Genomic DNA, 25,854 nt, shown 5'->3' with positions numbered 1-25,854 from the left:
CGTGCTGCACTCCACAGGGAAGACCGCGTCCAGGAAGGGGCTGTTGGAACCTCTGGAGGCACAGGCTTCATTCAGTCCAGAGTGGAGGGAGGGGCTACCAGGGGCCAGCCAGGCGGGACTGGGATGGGACAGGATCTCAGAGGTCTGTGGGCCTGTGGGAGGAAAGGGCGAGACCAGATGTGTTTGTTAAAGATGTCTGTGCCTACACAGGGCCTAGGGAGGGTAGAGGACGTGCTAGGATAGAGAGGCAAAGGGGAGCTACGCAGTAACCCGGGACAGGGACAGTGGCCTGGCCTAACACCTAGAGCTGTTTAAGAGGTAGAAGTGACTTCGCATTCGGTGCTTGGGCAGGAGAGGCTGCTAAAATGGAGGAGTCTAGATATCTCCTCCCAGGGCAGCAGGCAGGTGGGGCTGTGCTCCCCAAGACAGAAAATGGGGACTTGAGATATTTGAGAAGAGGACTCCCCTGTACCGTTCTTGTCTACTTTCTCCCCTACTCCAGAGACTACCGAGGACTTGGATCATGGTGGGGATGTCAAAGTTTGATGAATGAATGAGTAAATGAAAGGGAGAAAGGTAAGAAAGTATGTGAAACCGATGAGAGAGAGATGTGATCTACCGAAGTACACACCTGCCCCCGGATGCATACCGCCCCCGGGAGCATGAGGCTGCTGAGATGGGGCTGCCCTGGCCCCTCACATGCAGACACACATCGTGTTGAACTTTGTCGCCTAGATTTGTGATTGGTTTTGTTATTTTGGGTCATCTGAGCATCCAAATCAGGTATTGCACATTTACTGCAGTTTGATTTTCTTTTACTCACTGCAGAGTTGTGTCAGAGCGGAGCCCAGTTTCCTGCATCTACCCGTGAGGGTGGCGGCTTGCGGGTGCCCCCTCGTTTTAAGCAAGCAGATCCACTGGGTGGATATCTAACACAGAGGACCCAGCGGTGCTGACTTCATGCTCCAGAGAAGAAATTTCTGCAGCTGCCCTTTATGCAGCTGCCCGGCGCCGCTAAAGGGCTCAGTGGACACAGAGCTTCAAAGGGACACAGCTACCTGTGTCATTTTTAACGGGAACTAGCTGGCCAAGGGTATGCTTTATTGGATCCCTCTCACTCTTGCCTTCCTACCCATAACATCTTGATACTTGGTGATAAAATGGGCTGGGGCGAGGGGAGTTCAAGAATACCATGCCTTGGGCTCACAATCCGTGGCCCGCCCCTCTAATTGACTACCTCGCTCACACTCTGCTCCCAAGACCCAGTTTTAGTATTTGCCGCGCCCTTACTACCACCTGTAACTGTTTTGTTGTTTACTTGTTTATGACCAAATGTTCATTGTGTGAGTGTAAGGTCCTTGAAGCAAGGACTTCATCAATATTGTTCACCACTAAAATGTCAATCCCTAGGACAGTTTCTGGCTATCAGGAAGTGCTCGTTTTTGCAAAGGAGTTACTAAGTGGATGAATGGATGAATCATGAGAACTGGCCAGTTTTTCCTTTTTCCTTTCCTTTTCTTTTTTTTTTCTTTTTCTTTTTTCAGTTTAGGCAACCCTTCGTTGACCTCATAGATCGCAAGGAACTTGTCAATTTACAATCTCTTATTTTTTATTTTATTTTTTACACCTATATCACCCGGTCTTCCTAGGTGGTCTCCCATCCAAGTACTAACCAGGTCTGACCCTGCTTAGCTTCTGATCTCAGACCAGATCAGGCGTGTTCAGGGTGGCATGGCCATAGTAGTTTTCTTAAATGTATTTCTTCTCTGACAGAGTTCAGGACCCTTGGGTGGTTTTCATGTCCATCTGTTTCAGGGGAGGACTAGATTCCCAATACTGTAGACTGGATGAGGGCAAGGGTGTTATTTATATCCAAGTCTTCCCTGTGTGACTACAGGCGTCAGGCCCAATGTAAGATGAGTAAGAGTAGCAGTGGGCAAGAACAGGGTTCTTATTCTCATGGAGCATACATGGTAGTGTGGAAGACAGACAATAACAGAAATGAATGAGTGAGAAAATAACATTTTAAGTGGTATAGATGAAATGAAAAAAAGCTTATAACAGAGAATCTAATTTTGATAGGGCAGGCAGGGGAGATCTTCCTGAGAAGGTGACGCTCTGAGGCCTGAAGGTTCAGAAGGAGTTAGGCATGGGAAGAATTAATGGACTGAAGTTCTAGGGAAAAGGACCAGTAAGTGCAAAGGTCCTGAGGCAGGAAAAAGCTTGGCATGCTTCTTGAAGGCCAGCGGTCAGAGGTGGGGCAGAACCCAGTGTTGAGAGGCCTTATAGCCAATAGTAAGGAGTTTGTTTTTTGTTTGAAACGCATTGACAACCGTTGTAAGGTTAACGCAGGCGAATGGTGAATGACAGGATCTGACTTATGCTCTGACTTCCAGGTAAAGAATAAATAGGGGCTGGGGTGGAAAGCAGGACCTGGAAATGAGGATGACAAGCCCAGGGATATTAACTCAACACAACAAGAATCAGAAATCAGAGCTTTCTCACAGGGATGAGCCTCCCATCACTAGATATATTCAAGTAAAAGTTGTCAGGATGCACTTGGATGCACTTGGAACTAGTCAACCAGGAGACTGAATTCCTCCAGCTTCCCTGTACCTCAGGAGGACAGCAGCTGCCTCCCATGGCCTGCATGAAAACCCTTCTGCTGGCCAGCTGAGGACAGCAGCTAAGTCTCATTAAGCCTGCCCTGCTTGCTCTGGGTTTAACAATCTGTTTCCTCCCTGCCCATGGCTGGGAGAAGAGCAAACCCCAGCGTGGGCGGAGCAGTGGGGCCTGGCCGATGCTATCCAAGGCCTCCCAGCTTTTCAGGAAAGGGCATCTTTGTGTCTGTGAGATCTTGAAGCCAGTCATGGTTCCCTGAAACTCATCCACTCACAGTCTGGATTCCTGCAGGGACACTCCAAGGGCATCATGGGTGTGAGGAGGGGGTGCTCTTGATTAAGCCATCTGGGCAGCCCCAACTCCCTACCCCTGTTCCCAGCAGTACTCACCCGAAGAGCAGCAGTGCCCCTAGGTGGAGAGAACTCTACCCCTGGGAGTCGTCAGGGACCCGGGCCTGCCTGGCCAAGGCACAGGCTGCGGATGGGGAGTGGGCTACACTTCCACAAGGCTCTGAATTCTGGCAGGCGTGATTGCTTTGCCCCAGGCCTTGACCTCTCTAGCTGCTGGGGGTGGGGTGGGGGAGAATTGGCCTCTAGTGAGGGAGAACCAGCCCCGAGGGAGGCAGCCCCAGGGAACTGGGCCACCCCTCCTATCCGGGCTATCCCTGATGACTTTAGCTTTTTCTTTGCATCTCTGATCCTCTGTTTCCCTAACTGACAAATAGGGATATAAAAATACCTATTTTCTGTGAGAATAGAGTGAAATGATGGACAGGACAGCCTAGCACTATCCTGGCACAGGATAAGTGCTTAATAATGAGTTTTCTCCTGGAATTTTCTTTTATTCTCCACGCTCTTGCCCTCCCTTACCTCTGTAAGGCGAGAACTGCTCACCAATGGAGGGAGGGGTGTGCTCATAGGGAGAACAGATCCTTCCTGGTCTGTAGGAGCCCTGTCTCTGCTGATAGGGCTGCAAACTTGTATTTTGTCAAAAATACTAATCATAGAGAAGGCAGGAGGGAGGGGCAGCTGTTGAGGATGGGTCTGCTGCAGTGGCCATGGAGAGGGCGGGTTTTGCTGAGGTTCTCCCCCTACCCCTTGGCTGTGGCGCCCCAAGGGGTGGGGTCTGGGATGGACCCTGGGCCTGGAGACAGCAGATTAGCAACCAGACTTCTCTGATTGGATTGGAGGCTCAGTTCAGCACCGGGGGCCACCCTGCAGGGGTGGAGTGGGCGGGGACCAGGGGCCTCTAGCTCTTCCAGCCAGCTGACCCTGTTATTTTTAGCTCTGGAATGTTCCTTTCAAGCCCCCTTCAGTTCTGTTTATCTTGCTTTTGCTCCCTGTTCCTCTCCAGGAAATTCTGCAGCAGGAGTGGGATAAACCAAGACGGGAGGAGATTAGGGGTGGCAGAAACAATAGGAGGAATCCACTGGGGCTGGGCTGTGGGAAGAGTGGGTACTGCTCCCTTCCCTACCTTCAGGTGCAGAGGCCCCTGTTTCTTCCTTTCTGATTTCCTGGGTTTGGGGCTATGAGGTTATCCCCTCCTTCCTCTCCACCACAACTAATATGACCTCCATTGTGCTTGTCAGCCCAGGCTTGGGCAGCCCCACCCTTTTACCTTTCCTTCTGGAAACTCGGGTGAGGTCATACTTAGGGTGGGCTGGGCAGGAAGAGTCAGCCCTTGGCCCCCCGGGCCCTGGGTCCAGACACTCTGTGGACCCTTTGAAAGAACTCCTATGTGAAAACGAACAACAGAGCAGTGGGACTGGGGACAAAGGGTTGGTGTGAAGTCCAGAGGCTGATTCGGTCCCCTCTGCCTCCACGTTTTCCTTTATAAAATGAGAATGACAGTAGTTTCTGCAGGGACATTGCTGTTATGAGCACATGAAATGTGAATAGAAAGCACTATTGACACGGTGCCATCGTTAGTCCTGGACAGGTCGGTCACATACCCCAGAAGTGCTTATGGGGTACTGATGGGGCTTGAGTCTCCTGGAGTTTTTTTTTGGAAACAATTGGAGAAAGCCACACCTGTCCACAGAGCCGCCTGCAGGCCCTGCCAGGTGCTGAAGCTCTTGTTAAGGGGCGTGTCACTCACCTACTCCTCTCCCTCCTCCCCGCAACACAGGGGCTGGTCGGTCCTGATGCCGAAGGTAAGGGACACCTGGTGCAAGGGCAGCTTGAGGAGAGGGCTTCTAGATTACACGCCTCCTGCCAGCCCCAATCACAGACTCCAGAACTCGTGGCCAGCAGAGGAGAGCGGACAGTAGCTGGAGCGGGAAGGAGCGGGCAGGGGAGGGGAGTATAATTCTGAAGCTTACAGGATGATTTCCTGCCTGGGGTGGGCATGCTGTCTCTGGGTCCTTTCCTTTACGCCTCCTTATAGGAAAAGTCCATCAGTCCCCAGGAGGGCCTGGGATCACCCGGAGCTGGAACTCAGGCAGAGAGGCCTGGCTGGTCAGCAGTGAGCCTTGGTTGTCCTGGAGCTGAAGGAGCGAGCGGCAAGAGCATTCTGGCCACTGGCTGCAGTCGGTGAGTCAGTCAATAAACAGCTCAGCTCCAGGCTTGGGGCCATCTTGGAAAAGCGCGTGTAAAGGAGGAGGGGTTGGGCATGCCCAGGCCAATCTTGGGTGAAGGCAAGGGAGCGGGGGCGGCCATCTGGGGCAACCGCTTTCCCTGGGCATGGGACTAACACCACTTAGAGGTGGAGAAGAGGCAGCAGCTGCCACATCCCGGGAGGGCACTGACCTTTAGAATCAGAGACAGAAATAGCCTGGGAGAGGACGGAACTTGTGTGAGAGACGTCAGGGCTGGGCAGGGCAGGGCAGGCCCAAACAGGAGGAAGGGAGGAGCTCCATGACAACGCCAACAGCACCAGACACTGCTGGGCATTTCACGTGCTTTCTCTTACTTACATCCCTCCTCTAGCCTGTGGCGTGGGTATTATCATCTCCATTTCACAGAGGAGGAAATGGAGGCTCACAGAGGTGTGGCCAAGCTCGTGATGGGCAGAGCTGAGATTGAGCCAAGTCCAGCTGGTCTGACGGTTCACTTCCCACATTGCCCAGTTACCATTGCCATCATGGGGTGGAGCGGGGTTCTCACCAGAACCTGTCTTCATGGCTGGCCCGATGTGGGGGAAGAGGAAAACCCTTCACTGAGGCCTGGAGGCCTGGAGAGGTGAACCTCAATTACTCCTGTTTACTGAATGACTCCAGGGCCCCATACCTTGGCGGCCTGTGACCAACTTGCCTTCTTTTCCTTGCTCACAGAAAGAGGGAGGGTCAGTGTTCTCCCATTACTTCCCCCAAGTTGTGCTGGCTCAGGGCTAGGCTAAGTCCCAGGAGACCCCTCCCCTGAGGCAGTGGCAAGGACAAGCTTTCAGGAAAGGCCCTAGCTCAAGTTGAGGTTTGGGAAGGTGAGAATAACAGGCTCAAAATAACCGGCTGACTGGCTGGCTGGCTCCCCTTTCTTCCTCCCCACTGACAGCTTCCCAGCCTGCAGCTCCCAGCTGTTTCTGCTTATCTGAAGCCAGGGAGGCTGGTTGCCTGGTTACCAGTGCTTCTGATTAGCAGTTGGGTGCTTCTGGGGCAGGCAGAGCGTTGAATCCCCAGCAGGCTGAGCTGGGCGTGGCATGCCCAGGCCCTCCTGAACCAGCCCTTGGAAAGGTGGCACAGGAGGATTCGAAGGCGACATGGGCATGCTTACAAAAGGACTCTCACCTTGCCAGGAGTTGGCTCAAAAGGGTGCTTTGGAGCCAGAGAATCTGGGCGCTGCCTTGCTGGCTGTGTGGTCACATTAACTTCTGTGAGCCTGTTTCTTTATCTGTGAAGAAGAATAAGTACTTCCTGCTTCAAAGAGTAGTTTAAGAGTAAATGTGGTAATTAGATAAACGCTTGGAGCACAGTTACTCGATGAGTTTACCTCCCTGCCCCGACCACCACAGTTGGGCCCCTCTGGACCCTGCTGTGTGTGTGTGTGTGTCCTCCAGGGAAGCCGTGTGAGTCCCTGAGGCAGGCTGATGGGGGTCCTCAGAGGAGGTGACACACCTCCTTCCTCCTTGCTTCGGGAGGAGGCCCTGCCACGCCTTCTCGGTGTCCCTAGTGCTCAGCTGGGCCTGGGGAGGCAGCCTAGGGATGGCTAAGGGAAGACTGGACAACAGAGCAGCCACAGGGAGTGGGAGCAGCGCAAGGTGGCCTGTCACCAGCCCTGGGCCATGGGGGCAAAAACATGAAGAAGAGGACATGTTCTTCTGATTTCCTCAGGTCTAGTGGTCCCCAAAGGATCTCCTTCACTTGAAAGGCAGGCCCCAGGGCTGTGAGCCGGTCAGTCGGGAGAAACCTGAGTCCACTCTGCAGGAAGGGCTTCTCCCCGGCTCACCTCTCAGCTCTCCTGAAACCGGCGCAGAGCCCGGCCCAGGGAGCAGGCAGCAGGTCTGAAGGAGAAGCAGCAAATGGCAAAAGGGCCCCAGTGGCCCCGAGAGGCATGTGTGGTCATCACAGACCCTCTTCTTGACCCTTTTCACTTAAGAAAAGGGCAGAGGAGAAAAAGGAAGGTGGGAGGGGCAGGGAGGGGTCACCATTTCACCGGGGCCTTTACTTTTGTATTCTGGAGCATGGTCTCAGCCCGTGCCTGTCTGCAGCAGAGAGAGGGACCCATGAAAAATGCGGAAAGAAGCCCGGGCAGCTAGAAAATGCCTACTGTTTCATCACAGCCGGAGCGGGGCTTGAATACAAATGGGGAAGGTGAGAGCTCAGTGCTGCCCTTGGCGTCTGGGCTGAGGGACTCACTGTCTGTCTGCTGGGCCCAGGTCCTGACGCCAGCCTCTCATGACATCCACTGCAGACTGGGCCCAACTATTGGGCCTTGCCCCAGGCCTGGCCTTTCAGCTAGTTAATGCCCACCTGTCAGTAGCTTTCCAGAGGAGCTGGCCGGCAAGCAGGCGAAAGGCAGGCTTGGAGATGGACTTTCTTGGGGAAACTGAGAGAACTTCCAGAGTAGGGGGGATACACTTCCAGCAGCTTGAAATATGGGCCTTCTGAAGGAGGGGCTTAAGAATCAAAGAGGAGAGTCAATCCTGGGGTGGGAGGTCAGTTTAGAGTAGGTCTGGGTAGAAAATCACCCACCTCTCCACATAGGCAGAGACATCTTGCCTTAGGAGACCTCAAATTTACACCTCTGGACTTTTCCCCTGAGTTCAGTGGGAATCTATGGAGGATTTTAACAGCACAGACCCAAGTTCGGATCTGAGTGAGCAAATCTACTCGGGCTGCTAGGTGGAGACTGCAGGGTGGCCAGAAAATCTGGAAATGCGGATAGTATTGTATCACGTCTTGTCGTGGGAAATCAACACGCCATTTATCTTATACTTGGTTCTGTTTCCTGACTTGGTGGCTGTGTTGTGATTTGGGAAAGAGGGAATGCAAGAGTGAGTTAAGGGACCGGCAGAGCAGTCCAGTGTGAGGCCGGGGTGGCACAGGCCCGGGCAGCAGCTGCGGGTGGAAGGTAGAGGTAACTGCTCTGGGCAACCGACTCAGTGGGGGTGGGGGAGTGAGGCAGCAAAGGGGACCCCCCCTAATTTCTGGCTTGGGTGACTGGGTGCTGGGTGGATGGGGTTGGCTGTCATCCAGAAGAGCAGCACTGAGCCTTCGGAGCTGGGGGATGGAGGGAAGATCCTGTTTCTGAGATCCCCGTGAGACTACCAGTTGGCAGTTGAAAATCAGGTCAGGAGTTTGAGGATAGGCCCTGTGAATACAGATAAGCCTTTTTCGGGCTGCTTCCTGTTCTTGCCTCCCCCAGCCTATAAGAAGAAAGGGGCCAGGTGAGGCTCTCTTAAAGTACTTCCAGCTGGGCCTGGAGCTATGGGTAATTCTGTGACCTAGCACAGCCTCCCTGCCAGGAGGGGATTCACTGCCGCCTTTGCTCCTTTGACCTCTGAAGCCCAGGGCACCCGAGGCCTTTCTTCTCTGTGCCTGTAGCAGCCCCATAAGGTTCTCCTGTGGGCAAACCCCCAGGAGAAAGGCTTCCTCCTCCTCCTTCTCTGCCAGCAAAAAGCCCTGAGGGGCTCAAGTGCCCTGGCAAGCCCTGAGGGGTGCCCTGGGGGGTTGCCCCAGGTGATGGAGTTGAGCGCCTGTCCCTCAGGGTGAGTGTTTATGTTCTTTGTTGCCTCCCAGCCCCCAGGGGTTCCTGGGCCGCTCTCAGGCTGACACCCAGCTCCACACACCTGTACCACGGAACTGTTTCCCACAATTGTATCTCCAAACTGCATATGCATGAAAATAACCCAATTATAGGAGCAATTGCAGCCCAGAGAGAGGGAGAGCCCTGAGCAGCCCAAGGAGGGAAGGAAGGAAACAAGTTCAGCTGAGACTCGGGGGGAGGGAGAGAGCAGGCCGTCTGGAGAGGCCCAGAATGCAGGAAAAGGCCCAGAACAGTGCGGAGTCAGAGAGGCGGAGGCTCTGGGGCTGGCAGGCGGCAGTGTCCCAGGGACCTGGTGAAGACAGGTGCGTGTCAAGTCAAATGAGAAATAGAGGAATGTGGACCAAAGGAGTCTCTACAGGGTGCAGAAAATACAGTCTTGTTTATTCACACATGCTTTGTTTGTGTTCACACCTGTCGGGCTCCAGGGAATATTCTGCAGAGAAAGGACACAGCCCTGGTTCTAGAGCAGTTCACAGCTGTGAGGGGCAGAGAGAGGGCAGAATAGGAAGCCCTGCCCAGGTGAGAAAGTTGTAAGGGTTGGGGGTCAGTGTCCTGGAGGTGGAGGACCCAGATGAATCTATCTGGAGGGAGAAGTAGCAGATATCTGGGACAGGAGTGGTCGTGCAAAGGCTCAGAGGCAGGACCTGAGAGCCATGCTTAGGTCATAGTGTCGCGGCTTGAGACAGGTGCGTTTGTGTTTGTATGTGTATACACACGTGTGTGCATGGGCACCTGTGTGCACAGGAAGGCAAGAAATGAGATAAGGCTGTATAAATAGGTAAGAAGTCCCTGTGTTCTCCTCTGCAAACTGTTGGATCATAACTTGAATGCAGTGGGGCATGTTTGGACGGCATGGAGTGGCAATCTAAGATTTGTGTTTTGAGGACAGACTGGGATGCTGGTGACCAGAGTGGGAAAGCAGTTGGTCAGGAAGCCATTGCAGCAATCCATGCTTGAAAACGATAAAGGCCTGAAATGATGCTTCATACTTCTACTGCCTTGTCTGTGGCCGACATTGTTCTCTCTTTATAAAGAATATTTCACTTAGTCATCACAACGATCCTATAAAGTAGATACGACTGTTACCCCCACTTTGCAGACCAGGCAACTGAAGCCCAGGGGGGTAAAGTAACGTTCTCCAGTTCCCATGTTTAAGCAGGGAAACCAGGACTCAGTCTGGGCCCAGATTCTGCACCGAACAGAAAGACCTTGGCTGTCAGGATGGCGAAGACTGGCCAGATTGGCAGGATGTCAAGGAGAAGGAGTTAGGCTGACTTGAAAGCTTCCTGGGGGGTGTAGGGCTAAGGGAGAGGGAGAAATCACAGGTGAGGGTGAGGGAGTATCCCGGGTAGAAGAATGTCCCCCCAAAATTCATGCGCTCCAGGAACTTGTGAATGGGACCTTATTTGGAAACAGATGTGATCAGTTAAGATGAAGTCATACCAGAGTAGAATGGACTTTAAGTTCAAAGATCTGTATCCTTATAAGCAGAAGGAAATTTGGACACAGGCACAGAGAAACACACAAGGGGAAGCCATGCAACCATGGACACCGAGGTGGGAGGAACAGGTCTACAACGCCAAGGATTGCCGGCAAACATCAGAAGCTGAAGAGGAAGGGTCCTTCCCTAGAGCCTCCAGAGGCAGCTCGGCCCTGCTGACACCGTGCTCTCAGACTTCTAGGCTCCAGAACTGTGAAAGAATAAACGCCTGCTGTTTTAAGCCACCTGGTTTGTGGCAATTTGTTGGACAGCCTTAGGAAACTGATATACTCTCCCCACTTCAAAGAAACAGACACAGAGAGGAACATGGTAGCATTTCTGACTTGGTCAGGTGACATTCACAACACAGAGCGAAAAAGGCAGGCGTGATCCAATAGGGAAACCTTAAAAGAAGAATCTCGAAATGGTCTGGGAGCTCTTGAGAATGAAATTCTGATTGTGTAATCAGGAAAGGTCTTGATGAGGAGGAGGAGGGGAGGAGCCTGAGAGATGAAGTGCATCATCACAGAGCTGGCAGATGAGCTCAGGCTGGAGAAGGACACGGTCGAAGCTGGAGGAAGGGCGCAGGACCAAGGGCGAGAATAAAGGAGCCACAGAGAGGTTCCGCTGCACCTCACATGGGGCTGAGGCTCGCGGGAGCGGCCAAGAACAAAAGAATGTTCTGGAAGGTGGGAGAAGGAAAAATAGAGAGTTTTTGAAGTTTCGCTCAAATCAGGAAGATCTGTTTGGAGTGGGGGCTAAACTAGCTTTCATGGTTGACAGATAGCCTCAGATGCTGTTTGCCATTGATCTCTGTAAAGAAAATTGGGAAGCATGATTCTTTTTTCAAATTGAAAGCGGAGCACGAACATTGGCAAGAGGGCACTGAAACCCAGAATTGGGGAGGTTAGATAGCTGTAAGGGAGTAAGATCCCTGTCACAGGAAGCATTCAAGCAGAGGGTGAGGAACCTCTCATCAGGGGCGTTGTGGAGGTGATTCCTCCGAGACTTTATAGTGGACACAACCCACTGCTCGTTGTCTGCTGACCCTGGGTTCTCCTCCACCGCAGTGAAGAGGAGCCAGACAGGACCAGGGCGGCGCTCTTGCCTTGCTTAGGTGAGGAGGCCATAGGAGGACAGCATTGCTTCAGGGCCTCGGCTCAGGCTGGGTAAACAGGGCAAATCGAAGCCTTGTGATGTGGTGTTTTCTTGCTGTGAAGGTTTTGTGACCTTAAAAGAACAAAACTAATTTTTCAGCTTTTTAAAATTACCGAGCACTGAATGCAGCACCCCATCATCAAATCTCCCGACCCTCCCCCATTTCAGGCTCACCCACACATCTCTGGCCTCCCCCTTCCCCCTGACCTTTAGAGCCCCGCTGTCTGTTTACCTTGGCCTTACTGCAGAAGAGCTCAGGGGAGCAAAGCCCGCCCCTGGGTGGTGGTGGTGGCAGGAAGGGCAGTTTCCAGCTTTCTTCTCCTGTGACTTTACAGCTGGCAGGATTAGTTGGCTGGGGATGTGTGAGGGCGAGCCCTCACCTCCCCTGTCACCTGTCTGTCCATCAAATAGGGGGATAGTGGAAACGTTAGCCTGATCCCTCAGGCCTCTGCACCCCGCACAATCCAGTTGGCTTAGTGTCCCAGGTACCTGGATCCGCTCTCAGTGTGTTGACAGCAGGTGGAGGGAAAGAAACAGAGCAGCGTGCCCTTGACTGAGGACAAGACACTGCGTGACGTTTCCTTTGACCTTGAGCGTGCCTCCCGCCAGCCCTGCCTCTCAGGAGGGACAGGGAGCCGGAACTTGCCTCTTTGGCACTGTCGGCCCATAAGCAGCTTTCACACACTGTCTAGAACAATTAAGCCACATTCCCAGTCTGAATCCTGACAGACAGGGTCAGAGTTGGGGTGTGGGGAAAGGGACGCCAGCCCCCACCTGCGGGGGCATTGGGCTGAGGTACAAAGAGGGGAGAGGCCCTGTGCTGGTGTGTGTCCTTGGGCCTCTCAGCACCGTTGTCACTACGTCACTATCCAGCAGATGCCAGAGTCTCATTCTTGGCCTGCTTTACTTGCTTGGGCTGACAGCCTTTCCCTCCTGCTCTCACTTAAGATCCCTGGCACCTCTTTCATGCCACTCTTGAGAGTCACCTCAGCTCTCTGGGCCCCAGCATGTGACACGAGAGACCAGGTCAGACAGTCGCTCCGCCTGCTCCCAGTGTTGATGGAGAGGAGCTTCTGGCTTGCTCTGTTCTCTGCCCTCTTTTAAGTTTCTTTCCCTTTTTTTCCTCTAAGAGCAAACAAATAAACACAATGTTTATTCTCTTTATACATTTAATACATGTTTTCTGAAAAACAGAAGCAAAAAGGCTATAGTTAGGATCATCACCTAAGAAACAATCGCGATTATCACTTTGCTGTGTATTGTTTTTTCTCTCTCCCCCCAGACACTGAGGAGTCATCAGTGACACGTCAGGCAGGGTTCTGACCCTTTAGGTGCTTACATATCAGTGGGAAAAACTACGCATGATCTAAATAACATCTACTGACAAACAAAACAGAGCGATCTGTATGTTTCCTTTCTCTTCTGTCTCCATCTCTACTGCCATTGATTTCCTCCCCAAGAATCCTTCCTTTTCTTTTGCACATCCGCGCTGATCCATGCTGCAGCAGAAAAAGCCTTCCTATGTAATTCGAAGGAGCTGGGCACGTGTCTGGGGTGGGCTTTGTGCTGGGCGTTGGAGGGGTGGATGGAGAATTCGGTCTGCACCTGTCAGGGTCAGGGTTTGCTTAGGTCCTTGTGTAGAGTGCTCAAGGCTGCTTGTGCCCCATGCCTTGTATCAGAAAAGCCACATCCCAGTGTGTGGAAGGATGAGCGTCCTAGGCCAAGAGAAAGGTCTAGTCACAGGTGTTGGTCCACATAGCCGTGGCCTAGCCAGGGGCCAGGACTCAGTATGCTGTTGCCACGGTGCCCAAGGCCTCTCACTGGCCTTTCTTGCATCTCAAGTGAGGGGATGAAGAAGAAGGAGGGGGTAGTGAGATGGTGAGGAAGGAAGGAAAAGTGAGAGGGGAGGAGATCCAGCCTTGTTTCCATAGCAACCACACATGTGAGCCAGCTGCTGTTGCCATGGAAACAAGGGGAGGCTGCTCAGAGGCTGCACTGTCTCAGGGGAGACACAATTTTTTTTTTTTTTTTTTTTTTACAAAAAAAATACCCTTTGATAAAAATAAAGAAAAATAATGAAAGTCACCCTCTCTGGGACTCAAAGGCACTGCCATGTAAGGTGACAAAGGAGAGGAGGGGGCTGGGCTATGGGGAGGAGGCTGTGGGGCCAGCCACTTCTGCCTGCTGCAGAGAATTGCTGAGTCAGTGTTTTAGAGCCAAGGGACCTCGGAGATCACCCTGACTTGATGGATGAAAGAGGGAGGCCGCGGAGGGAGGCGGCTCACTCGGGGTTCCAGGGCATGTGGAAGCAGCTCAGGGAAACCCAAAGGCTCTTGGGAGAAGGGAAGGGACACACTGGTTCTATGGGGTGGTTGAGTGCAGCCTTTGGGGTCTTCATGAGCCAGTGCATGGGGATTGGGAGGGTAGTGAAAGAAAAATGGCCCAGTTCAAGCCCCTTTAACTGGAGCGGGGAGTGTGGCAGGCGCCTTGGCCTGTTTCTTCCTCTCTCTTTACCCCACGCCACTGCTGAGCTCGGCTTCCCAGGGGTTTGGCTCTTTCTCAGGGGACCAAGTCCAGATGAGCCCCCACCAACAGGGCTAGAGAAAACTTGTCAGCCAGTAACCATGAGAGAGCCTCCCAGTCTAAAGAAAGGAGAAGAGAAAGGGGTGGGAGACACCCAGAGGAAGCTATGCTGTCTTCTCTAGGGAAAGTCTCGCGGGCCTAATGCATCAGCATGGTGGGACAGAGAGGCACGTCCACGGCCATTATAGACTGATATTTGGCCCGAAGATGCTCTTGGTAGAGGTCAAGTCCAGGGGAGATCGATGAAGGCACAGTTCCCATAGAAAGATGAGGGCGTAAAGCAATCAGGGCTTTAATTATAGGGTTTCTGGACTGCAGGGTTCCATGCAGTATAGCTGGGGCCGTGGCCAGATGGGGAGGCCTCTGAGTGCCCTCCACTTTCACCAGGAGCATCTCTGCTTTTATCTCTTTCATGGGTTTATTCTTTCACAAAGTACTTTCCCAAATGGCGGCTCATTTGCTTTCCCATGGCAACACCGAGAAGCAGATGTGCCCATCCCCCGGTAAAGAGAGGACACAGTCTCAGAAAGGTTACACGGCTTGAAGCAGCAGAGCAAGAATTTGAACCCAGGCCCCAGAACCAGATGCCAACCCCACTGCACAGGGAGGAACGATGAGACACAGGAGAAGGTGTGGTCCTGCTCAGGATCTTCTCTGGCCTCTCCTTGAAGAGACCAGAGCACGACAAAATGCTGCCCCACGGGGCAGTAGCGCAGAATGACGCAGGTCAAGGATACATTTTGGGGAAGTGATCTTGCTGCCTTTGTCCCAGAGTCCCGTCTTTTCTTTCCTTGGGGACTTTGTGTGGCCTCCGCAGGGGACCCTGGAGGTGAGGGTGAAAGGCAGGAGGGACGACAGGGGACTGGGAGGGCGGGACTCTGGAGCGCCACGTACCTCCTGTCCGCTGCTCTCCTCCCTTCAGCCTCCAAGGCAGAGACCACGTGGGGGAGTTGCCATGGAAACTGCGGAGTTCTATTTGAAAGCAAGGCACGGTGTAAGATGAGCTGACTGGGGGAAGGGTGCTGGGGCTGGGACACAGAGGTGGGGCAACTACACCTGTTTGGCTCAGGTATGCCTAGCGCACCTCTTTCCTCCAGGGACCATCTATTTTAAGGCCTCGCCAGCCTTCTTTCCCGTAATTACCTGCCTCCCATGGTCCCAGGGTCACTGCCCTCTTCCCCCCCCCCCCCCGCACAGGTTCATTCCTAATTTCGGGCAACAGCCCCACAGGCCCCGCCCAGGTTCCCCAGGGAAGGAGAGATTATTCCTGGCATACAACGCAGGGCGGCAAAAAATCAAGAGAGATTATTTGTGCCATACAAGGGGCAGGACATGACCTCAGGGGTTATCAGGATTGCAGGGTGTGTTTAGGGGCAGGTATGGGGGTAGTGGTGGGGACATGGTGTTCCAGAGATGGAGCAGCAAGGATTCAGGCACGGCAGAGTGTTGACACAGGAACGGGAAGACTCCGAGTCGGGCTTGAAGGTGAGAGGTGGGTTTGCATTGACCTCAGTTAGATTCTCTATAGCTACGCCCAGGTCCTGGCCGTCACCTGCTCATGCCTGGTTTAGGCGGCGCTGTTCTTGATTTTGCCTGTGGTTACTCGTGCCCTGTTCCCCATTACCTTCTATCCCAAGTGATAGCAGAGGAGTTGAGAATGCTTCTCCACTTTGCTGTGCGACTTAGGGCAAATTGTCTAGCCTTGCTGAGCCTCTACTGCTTCCATGGAACAAGAATAATAAAACAACCGTCTCATAGGATTGGTGGGGGATTAAAAGAGACAATGCATTCAAAGTGCTTAGCACAGCGCTTGGTGTCAACAAAAACAAATTACTATTATTATCCATCCCCTCAAAACAAGCCCCGTCTCCTCTGCAAAAACTTCCTTTCTCTAAGGAGGGAGGAACTGGCGCTCAAGAGCATTCTCTCATTGCATTCTCGAAACAGCCTCGAGAGAGAGGTGCTGTTCTTATTACCCCCATTTACAGAGGTGGACACCGAGGTGCAGTGAGTGTCCTGCTCAAGGTCATTGGCTAATAAGCAGGGTCAAGATTCAAGCTCAGCCTGTCTGGTTTCAAAGGCTCGTGCCTTTTCTACCACAATGTGCACCTCGTGTATGTACAACCCTCCCCCCGCGCCGCCCCCCCCCCCCCCCCCGCCACTTTCGTTCCAGTTCAAAGCACGCTATTATTGCTCCTCGTTTCTTTCCTGCCTGTTCTCACTGGACTCCCTCTGCACCAGGGCAGAGAGTAAGGAGGTAAGCAGAACCAAGGAGGGTGGGGACTCAGACATTTCCAGTTCCACTGGGAGCTTTTATGCAGCAGGAAGCTGGAAGCCAGGCGGAGTGTTTGTAAGAAGCAGGTGACCTGACATAGAAATCCCCAGGTAGGGAGAGAGTTCCAGGTGCTGGGAGGGGTTCTCTGGGCACTGAGACCAAGTCTCCCCAGCCCACTTTGATTTTCTGCTCAGCTCTGACCTTGGTTTCCCAACCCCAACCTCCCAGACCCGGACTGGTGAAGGCTTCATGGATGACCTTGACTTGACTTTGTCTGTTAGAGGACTTGAAGTGTCTCCAGCAGGTGAAGAGGAGACAGAGAGAGAGAGAGAAGTCTGGGGAGAATGAGGGAGAGAAAGGAGAAACAGGAGGGAAGGAGGAGGAGGAGGGAGGAACTGGAGAGGGGGAGGGAAAGAGACTGCTGGAGGAGAGGGTGGAGGGAAGGACGAGGAGGAGGGAGGGCGGTGGGAGGGGAGGACTGCCAAGTGTGATTCTGAGCTCTGAGGAAGAAGAAAGGATGAGAAAGCAAGAAATCAGCTTCAAGGGAAGGATGAAAGGGGGGAGGAAACTGAGGTTGGTGGAAGAATGAGAGAAAGAGGAGGAGGGCGAGAAAGTGAATGAGGGAGAGAGTGAGCTGGGAGAAAGGAAATGAAAGCATGGGGAGAAGCCAGGAGAGAGACAGAGGAACAAAGAGAGATGGAGCAGCTGCGGTCCTCCCTCCTGCCAAGTGAAGGCCTCGGAGGGCCGCGCGCGGCTGAGTGAACTGGGAGCCAGCCATGACTCAGTCTCAGGTCGCTCCTGCCTGCCTTTCTGGCCAGTCGGTTCCACAGGGGAGGGGACTCATCGGCCACCATCTACCCCTTCTCTGAGCCCCCCAGGTCTTAGTGGCTGGTGCCTGTCCTCAGAGTTCTCCTAGGTGCACTGTCCTGGACAGCCCTTCTAGAACCTTCCAGAGAGGCAGAAACCAGTCATTGTGCTGAGGGAGGGCAGGCAGGCATGCGAGCCAAGGAATTCCCCCTCCTCTCACTGCCCAAGCCTGGCACCTTTCTGAGGAGGCAGTGCCCAGCAGCGGGCTCCACTTTAAGAACTAAAAGGCATTGAAAGCTTAGCAGGAGCTAAGAGGGTTATGTGTTTTATCTCATTCCATCCTCACAGCCACCCTAAGAGGTCCACACTATTATTGTTTCCATTTTCCAGAAGGGGAAGCAGAGCTGATTCTTTGCCCAGCTCACATAGCTAATATGAGAAGAGGCTGGCAATCTACCTGGTGTGGACAGAGGTCATGGCCCTCCTGGGGTTTAAACCCAGGGCAGAGACTGGGGCTGGAGGGCACAGGCAGGGGGTGGGCAGCTCTGAGGGGCCGTGGAGAGTTAATGGTCTATGATGGTTTGGGCAGGTCTCAGAATTCTGCGCCTCAATTTCTTCATCTGACATCACCGTTGCTGTGGAAATGTCCCAGGCGGGGAGCTGACCAGAGAAGCCGAGACACAAAGTCAGTGAGGCTTGCTTTGAGGCTGGAGGGAGGAAGAGCTGGGCACGTGGAAAGGGAGCCGGGTAAATAGTGTTCCCTTCCCGCCAGCCTCAGCAGCTTCTCCAGGGAAGGCCCGAGGGTCGGTAACACCGCCCTGCTCTCAGGGGCGTCTGTGAACCTTTCTCTAAATTGCTTCCCTATATGGGTGTAAACACATGTGTGCGCGCACACACACACGTACACACATGCACACACCGTTCTTATCTGCACAGCCACCTTCCATGGCACACAAAGTACTCCTGGCTTTATTTTAACACGGCAGGAGGGAGCCAAGGTCACACAGCTGGCAGCCGGGAGAGTGGATGTCACTTGGGTGCATGGGCAGTGAGATTAGGTTTCTGCCCTCGGACACCTTGTGGGCTCTCAGGGAAAGAACAGGCACTCAGCACCTACTCTGCACCCAGGCCCCAGCCCACCTCCCACACCCACGATACTCCGGGGGTCATCCCACAGACCCCATGGATGTCCTTGCTCCCTGGCAGCCTCTCCATATCCCGCTCCAGCCTGACTGAGGAGCCGGGCCTGCCCCCTGCCCGCTCCAGGGCCCTGGTGGGTTCCCTGTCACCTTTAATCGGAGTCCTTGTTAGAGCGGAGGTTTGGAAAGGGCTTCCCCTCCTCCCTCCAGCCCCCAGATGGCAGCTCTCCTTCCCAGGGGGCCCGGGATTCAGCAGCTCTGGTAGCCTGCGGTTGCCTTGACAACAGCTGTGCTTGGGTTTCCGAGGTGGGGGGGGGCATGTCAGGGAGGGAGGGTGTGTGTGTGTGTGTGTGTGTGTGTGTGTCCGTGTGTCCGTTTTCAGCCCCAGGTGACCAGGGCTCGGGGAGTGGGATCCCACCCTCCTCCCAGCTCAGTCCCAGCCAGCTCAGTGGCATGGTGGCATCACAGAGGCGGGAAAGATTGCCAGACAGACAGAGGGACATTGGGCTGAAGAACGAGGTCCCAGAAGGAAAACTGGAGGGGGAGGGTGGAGATGGGCGCCAGCGCTGCTGTCAAAGGAAGAAGGCCCGGATGTGGGGTGGGACCCGAGCAGGAAGGAGGGAGCCAGGACGCTGAGCTGGCACGCAGAGGATGCAGGGCTCAGAGCGGGAGACCGGGAAGGGGTGGGCCCCTGATTTCTGCCATCCCCCCCCAGGGGGTCTCCCGCTGCGCTTCCCCAGTAGAGAGAAGGCCCCTCTGCTCCTCCGACATGATCTGTAATTTCCGGCAGACATTTGAGGTCCCTGACATCTGCATAATGTGGGCTAGTCTCTTAGCAACGGGGAACAGCTGTCTGGCATTTCCAAGATTAAACTGTAACTATACACGGTCCTTGCCAGGGGGAGGGGGAGGGGGAAGGGGGGTAAACACTGCCTCCTGGCATTTTCAAACTCATTTAGCTTTTATTCATTTCCTGCCTCCAGTAAAGAGGCCAGGGATTCGGACTGGGCCAGGCTGTTACTGCCCCTGCCTCCACGGCTGCCGCTGCTGAGATTGCAGATGGCTCTTCACCCAGATCTGTTTGCTTGCTGGAGGGAGCGGGAGAGGGACAGCACTAGTCTTTTTTTGTTTTGATCGTATTTATTTTTTTGTAGGTGCAGTGATCCTGGCACGCACCGTGTAGCTGCAGCCCAGGAAGAAAGGCTGCGTGGTCCATTGGTTAAAGCCCCCAAGGTGGCTCCTGCTGGTTTAATTTCATGTAGTGACATTATTGATAGTTGTGTGACCTTGGGACAAATCCCTTTACCTGTCTACACCTCCATCTTCCCATCGGCAGAAGGAGATGATAACTCTTCCATAGGTTACTGTGAAGATGAAACACACACACACGAAGAGAGCAATAGAGCCGTGCCCCATCACTGACCCTCTCTGTTCCTCTGGCCACCCTCCTGCCCCATCCTCTGTGTTAGCGACCTCAGGTGCTGCTCTTGGGGCAGAGGCAGACACCCCCTTGACCTCCTATTCCCTGGAGCCCCAGGCAATGACACTTTTGTCCCATAGGACTTAAGCAGAGCTCAACAGTCCCTAGCAGGGGCCTCTCTACTGCCAGACAGGAGGTATCCTTGTCCCCTGGCCTGCTTGGGCCTGGGCAGCTCCTGTGTCCCAATCCCTCCGCTGCCAGCTCCTGCCATTTGGCTGTAGCTCCTGAACTCATGAATGCCGTGTTTTGGTTTTGCTGCGAGAAGGAAAAATAGAAGGGAGGGTGTGGGGAGGGACAGGGAGAGGGAGGAGGAGGGAAAAACCCTTTAGCTGCCTGTGCTGGCCAGTTCCAGGAATGTGTGCTGGGACATCGGTGCCAAAGCAGTGACCCGGGCGGCCGGGCCGGCCGGGAGAAGAGGGAGGCTGGCTCCAGGGCGAGAGCTTGCCTCCTCCCACAGCTGCCACTGCTGACTCATCGCGGCTCCAGCTGGCAGAAGCCCTTTCTGGGGATGGCTGTTGCTAAGATTCCTCAGAGATGACTGATTGCTTCTCCTTGAGCTTGCTGAAAACATGTTTGTAGACTGCACACAAACACACATACGCTTTTGCGGCTCACACGCCTCGCCCGATACCTGCACATGTGTGTTTGTGTGCGTGTGCACAGGGCACCAGCACAGGCTTCCTGTTCCTATCACCTTCATGACACTTAGGAACTAATACATGCACATATGTATGGACCAGCACCTCCCCCGACCCCCCAAAAGGAGCCAAGACGTGCTAGGTTGTCTGTCCTAGGCTGAGGAGCTCAGGCAGAGAGGAGCCGCCAGTGCCTGGGCCTGCCTCACTCCGGAGTTTTCAGGTTGCCTTGATGCATTCTTGGCCTGTGTCCCCCCCCCCCCCCCCCCCGTTTCCTTCATTCTGCCGTTGTGATCTAATCTTCCCTTCCCCCTTGGCCTGCCAGATTTTTGATGTCTGCTGTTCCAGGCACTCAGCTGGGAGCTAGAATCCTCTAGAGCTGGATTCTTGGCCTGGGCCTGATGCCCCCAGGGCACTCCCAGGGAGCCTCGGTGCCTCCGTTTTCCCTTGAGAGAAGGAACTGCTGTGAGGGCAGATGGAAAATGCTGGGCCATTCTCGGGCTTTGCTGCTGCTGCCAGGATTCAGGAAGTGTCTGTTTCTCCTCTGTGCCGGGCCTAGAGCCTTGGTTGGGGGTGAGCCTGCGTGCTCAGCGCTCAGCAGGCAGCCCTGGATGTCAGCCTCCATGGCCTGGTTGCCAGTGCCGTGTGCGACCTTGGTCACATTGGACTCTTGCTGCCTTGGTTTCCCCACCTGCTGGGCTGAAATTAGACTCCTTGCTGAGTCCGCCGGAGTTTTGATGCGACAGGGCTTGGCAGGCACTTGGGCACCAGGCAAGGTTGTTTGTCATGGGTTCTTAAAGAGGTGGAGGGGCAGGCGGGGCCGGTGCCAGCACGGGGCCCACACTACTCCTCTTACCAGCTCTGCTGGCTCAGGCTCGAGAGTGGCTGCTTCAGAGGGACCCACCTCGGAGGATCCCAGAAGGGCTCTCAGCTGTGATTCAATGACTGTTGCTAAGGAAGGCTTGGTACCTGGCCTCGAGGGATGAGCTGGATTCAGCAGGCTCGGCAAGGCTCACATCAGCTACAAGAAAAACATCTGTCTGTGCTCAGGGTCCTCAGTCCTAAAATAAAGACAAGCTCGGCTCCACGGTTCCTGCCGAAACGCAATGATGTGGGGCGGGGGTGGAAATTAAGAGAGCAAAGCAAATGAGAGAAATAAAAAAGGAGCTGCACAAAGAGAGAACGCTTTGTGTGGATGTCAACAGCCTCTTGTAAGCTCGGGATGGCAGGAGCTCGCTGCAGGATGTATATTTTGTATAGAATAAACAGTCCCAGGGCAGGAGAATACATAGCGCCCTGTTCTGAAGACACCAGCTTCCACGCTCGTGTCTGCTGCCCAGCGCTCCCAGCCCACCCTGTGCTCCAGCCCCAGCCATAGGACAAAGCTGGCACCAAGCAACTTGCCTGCTGTCCTTTTTTCCACCAGGAGGTGGCCAGAGCTTCTACGTGAGTTGCCTGCTGGTCAGGTTTGGGAATGATAAAGTAAACGAGAGAAAAAAGGGAAGCCTGTGAGCTGGAAGTCCAGGCGGGTGGGTTCTGGGCTCTTAGTAACGCTGTGTAGCTGAGGTGAGCAGGCTGGAACCCTGCTGGCCGGCACGCAGGCAGAGAATAATCGCAACGGCTCATCTCAAGTCAGCTTTACCTGCATGCCAGGCAGCTTTCTCAATTTGTCACATATATCCATTCATCTCATCTTCACATCAGCTAGGTTATCATCCTCGTTTTCCAGATAAGGAAACTGAGGCCTAGAGATGTTAAGAAACATCTAGTAAGTAAGTAGGGCCAGGATTCTAGCCAAAGAAGTTTGTCTCCAGGATCTAGGCCTAAACCACTTCCCTTCATTGTCTTCCGCGGTGCCAACGTGTGCTGACGTGCTCCAGGTTGGCGCGGCTGACACCAGGTGTCACCGCCTTCCTGCCTGTTGCCACAGGCAGAAGAAAGGACACATTTTCTGATATTCCGCTTCCACCTCCGCTTCTGCCTCCGAGCTCCCATATCAGCCGGGAAAGCCTCATGACCACTTTTGCTCACTTGTGCACGGCTCAGTGACCTGACGCACAGGATTCGATCCCGTGGACCTTTCTTCTCCCTTCTGTACAGCATGAGGCCTAAGGGACCCTCAGCTCCTTCGCTGCTCTGACGTGCAACGATTCTTACAAAGCGCTTTCTTCCAGGGCTCCCAAAACACAAACTTGCAGATGCTGCCGATGTGCCTGCTCATGTGCACACACGTGCGTGCACACACGCGTACGGGCACACATTTTTTTAATAGACTCACAGATGCCCTATGGAAATTGGGCAGAGCTTCCTGGAGCCTCGCAGGTTTGTTGTATTTTTTTTTTTATTTTTATTTTTTATGTTAGGAATGACCAAAGAGTAGCTACGAGCACACATTTAACAGTTGGGGCCTCACACATTTACACAGTTGTCAATGAGCTTTCACAGCCAGCATTATGTGCAATGCACACGCATGTGTGTTCTTGCTCACAGTCTTCTCTTCCCGCCTAGGCTAGACTGTCTGCCATACCTTTGAGAACAAGAGGCCTTCTGGTGGCTCTCCTATATCGCCTGGCGCAGCGCGGCCTGCAGTCAGTGATCTGTTCGTATCTGTGCGTTGATGGGTAGAGGACAGACACCGAGGGGATTTTTCGTTAGACGTATCTGCCGTCCTCGTGGTACCTTCGGTAGCCATCACCCAGACCAAATGCCACATGTCCTATCTAAGCCAGTTTCTCACTCCGTTGTCCCACTCTGACTCCCACTATCTGCGAAGGGTGCACCCCGCACCCCCTGCTTTTCCTGGGTCCCTGCCCATCCCCTACCTTCCTTTCCCACCTCACACACAGAGCGTTGAGAGAACTCACTCACCTACTGCCTCTCCCTCTCGCCCCCTTTGATTTTCCTTTCCAGTAAAGAGCTACAAGTGGCTTTGGAGAGGGAAGGGCTTGGAGCTGGAAGGGCTAGGCCCCAGGCCCAAGGGGCCCCGCCCCCAACTCACTTGCAACCCTGCTCTCCCGAGGTCCACCTGGGGCCCGAGAAGTGCCAGAACTGCAACTCAGCCTCTGGGGCCTCAGGTGGGATGGAGCCTGAGGAAAGGGAAACGTTCCCAGGCCTCCCACTGCCATGTCCGTGGTGTCCTGCTGGTGGAGCTTCGGGGTTCAGCAGCTGGAAGGGGTGAAGACAGAAAAGTGTGCTTCCTCCAGTCCCCCTCCTTGGGCCCAAGGAGAGTGGGAGGGAGGCCAGTGTTGGGGGCGTGGCCTGCTGGTTCCTGTGTGACAAGCCCTCAGGAGGTTTAAGCTAGAAATGACCAGTTAGAGCCTCCCAGCCCTGCCTGACTTTGAGGCAGCTTGGCTTGGGGGTAGGGGCTGGAGGCTCTGCTGTCTGGAGCTGACGAGAGGCAAACTGCCTCTCCAGTCACTACACTGGTGCAGTCTGCATGGCAGCTGACCCCTCTGTGGGGTGGGGACCGGGGATAGCTCCAGGCAGGGCCCTAGGAGGCTGAACAGAGCTCCTGGAGAGGACTGTGCTGAGGGTGGAGGGAGCCTCCAGTGCCACCCAGTGGCCTGCTGGGATGAGAAGGCAGGGCCTCGAACACCGGCTGAGAATCGTTCTTCCTCCTCACACTCATCTCATTTCAGGCCTTGGATGGAGACGTCTGTCCCCAGGCTAACGGACCATAACATGTGCCTAATCAAGGGTATTTCTGTTGGCCTCGAGGCTGGGGGACGGGGCCACCGCTCTGCTCCCCCTGGGGTCCTGCCTTTGCTTTCCAGTCCCCAGGGTCAGTGCCAGAGAAAAAGCTCCGCCATCACCCTTTATCCCACTGACAACATGGCGACACCTGGTGGGTCTCGGGTGCCATCACAGGGAGACCCCAGAAACCCTTGTGAGTGCCTCAGGGTATCTGGGCTGCTGGAGGGCCACAGGGACCAAAACCCACCATTTCCCCCCAACTTGAAGTCCCAGGCCCTGGAGACCATGGGAGACAAGATGAGCCTTGGAAAGGTTCAACGCCTTGTCACATAAGGACTTTTGGGGGCATAGCCAGGTTGGGGGCACTTGGCCACCTGGGTTGAACAAGGCTTCCAGAAAAGCCTGGGGAAGACTGAGCCTGGAATGAGCCCTCAGCTCCAGCACCCAGGGATGTTTGGGCAAAAAGCGGATTCTGCTGCCTTCCTTGGGGCCAAGTCAGAATCCATGCCAGGCCCTGAGGCAGGGTTACACACTTTGAGAGGGACACGTGGGGTGCACTGATCCCACACAGTTCCCCTGGCAGCACCGCCCACGCTGAGGGCCTGCGACTGCGTGTTTTTAGAACTACAGAATGAACGAGAAGGGTTTTGAGCAGGCTCGTCGTCCACCTCTTATTTTCATAGCACGACTTAGGCAAAGTCAAACAGACACTGAGTAGAAAACGTCCCCTAGGGGCACGTCCCCTGGAGGGCCACAGTGATAGGTCACTCTCCGTGGACTGCGTGGAGCCAGGGGACCCGAGTTCGTGCCACAGCACAGCGTTGCCTGGTGTCTCGATGCCAGGCTGGAAGGCTACAGCTTCCGCACCCACCGCTTCCCACGGGTGATCCTGGGCACACTTTTCCTTCTCTCTCAGCTTCTCAGAGTTGAGGAGTGCTGGATTTAGATCGCTGGGCTTGGAGTCCCGTTTTATAGTATTTCTTTTGACCTTGGCTCCTTAACCTCTCTGTGCTTCAGTTGCCTCGTCTGTATGATGGTTATAATGTTGCCTGCTTCACAGGGTTGTATTCAGATTCAGGGAACTAAGTCATGGAAAGGGCTTAGAACAGTGCCGGGCACATGGTAACAGCTGAAGACTCTTCGCTAGGAATTACTTCCCCACTCCCACAGAAGGGAGTATGTGGGGCCTTCCTGTGGGGGCAGAGGGGAGTGTGTTTGGGTTGGCTTGGGCTGTCATAACAAAATACCACAGGCTGAGTGGCTTAAACAACAGACATTTATTTTCTCGCAGTTCCGAAGGCTGCAAATCTGAGATCAGGGTGCCAGCATGGCGGGATTTTGGTGAGATTCCTCTTCCTGGTGTGCAGACAGCTGCCTTCTCACAGTGTGCTCACATAGTCTCTCCTCGGTGTCGTGTGCTCGGAGAAAGAGTTCTCTCTCTTTTCTTCTTCTTACAAGGACACAAAGGCTATTGGTTAGGGCCCCACACTTATGACCTCATTTAACCTTAAGTGCCTCCGGAAGGCCCTGTCTCCAAATACAGCCGCATTGGGAGTTAGGGATTTAACAAATGAATTTTGGGAGGACACAGTTCGGTCCACAGCAGGGTAGAACAGTGCTCTAAGAATCCAGATGCTGTGGGCACACCATCCAGGGACACAAAGACTCAGGTTCCTCTTAGCCCTGTGGCTGGGGCTGGTTTCCCAGTCAGCAGCTTGGGGCAGTGGGAAAGACAATTCCAACCTGCCAGGCATCGACCTGGCCTGGTGTGCCATTTTAAGT

General features: G+C 54.1%; 1 long non-coding RNA gene and 1 pseudogene across 5 annotated transcripts; one reads left to right on the top strand and one right to left on the bottom strand.

Annotated features, from left to right (window-relative positions):
- Positions 1 to 1,624: 1,624 nt before the first annotated feature.
- On the bottom strand, positions 1,625 to 1,743 carry LOC118600594 (annotated as a pseudogene).
- On the top strand, positions 1,732 to 23,555 carry LOC107516686. Of its 5 annotated transcripts, none has more exons than XR_001598355.2 (3): positions 1,732 to 5,153; positions 17,715 to 17,872; positions 19,419 to 23,555. It is a non-coding gene; the product is annotated as an uncharacterized LOC107516686 (long non-coding RNA). The 5 variants fall into 5 exon arrangements; XR_004949992.1 differs by lacking the exon at positions 1,732 to 5,153 and adding an exon at positions 5,185 to 5,801; XR_001598356.2 differs by lacking the exon at positions 1,732 to 5,153 and adding an exon at positions 15,393 to 15,528.
- The last annotated feature ends 2,299 nt before the right edge of the window (positions 23,556 to 25,854 follow it).

Source organism: Rousettus aegyptiacus, unplaced genomic scaffold (assembly GCF_014176215.1).
Source record: "Rousettus aegyptiacus isolate mRouAeg1 unplaced genomic scaffold, mRouAeg1.p scaffold_m13_p_3, whole genome shotgun sequence".
Taxonomy (NCBI): Eukaryota; Metazoa; Chordata; class Mammalia; order Chiroptera; family Pteropodidae; genus Rousettus; species Rousettus aegyptiacus.
This window is presented reverse-complemented; position numbering and strand designations above follow the sequence as displayed.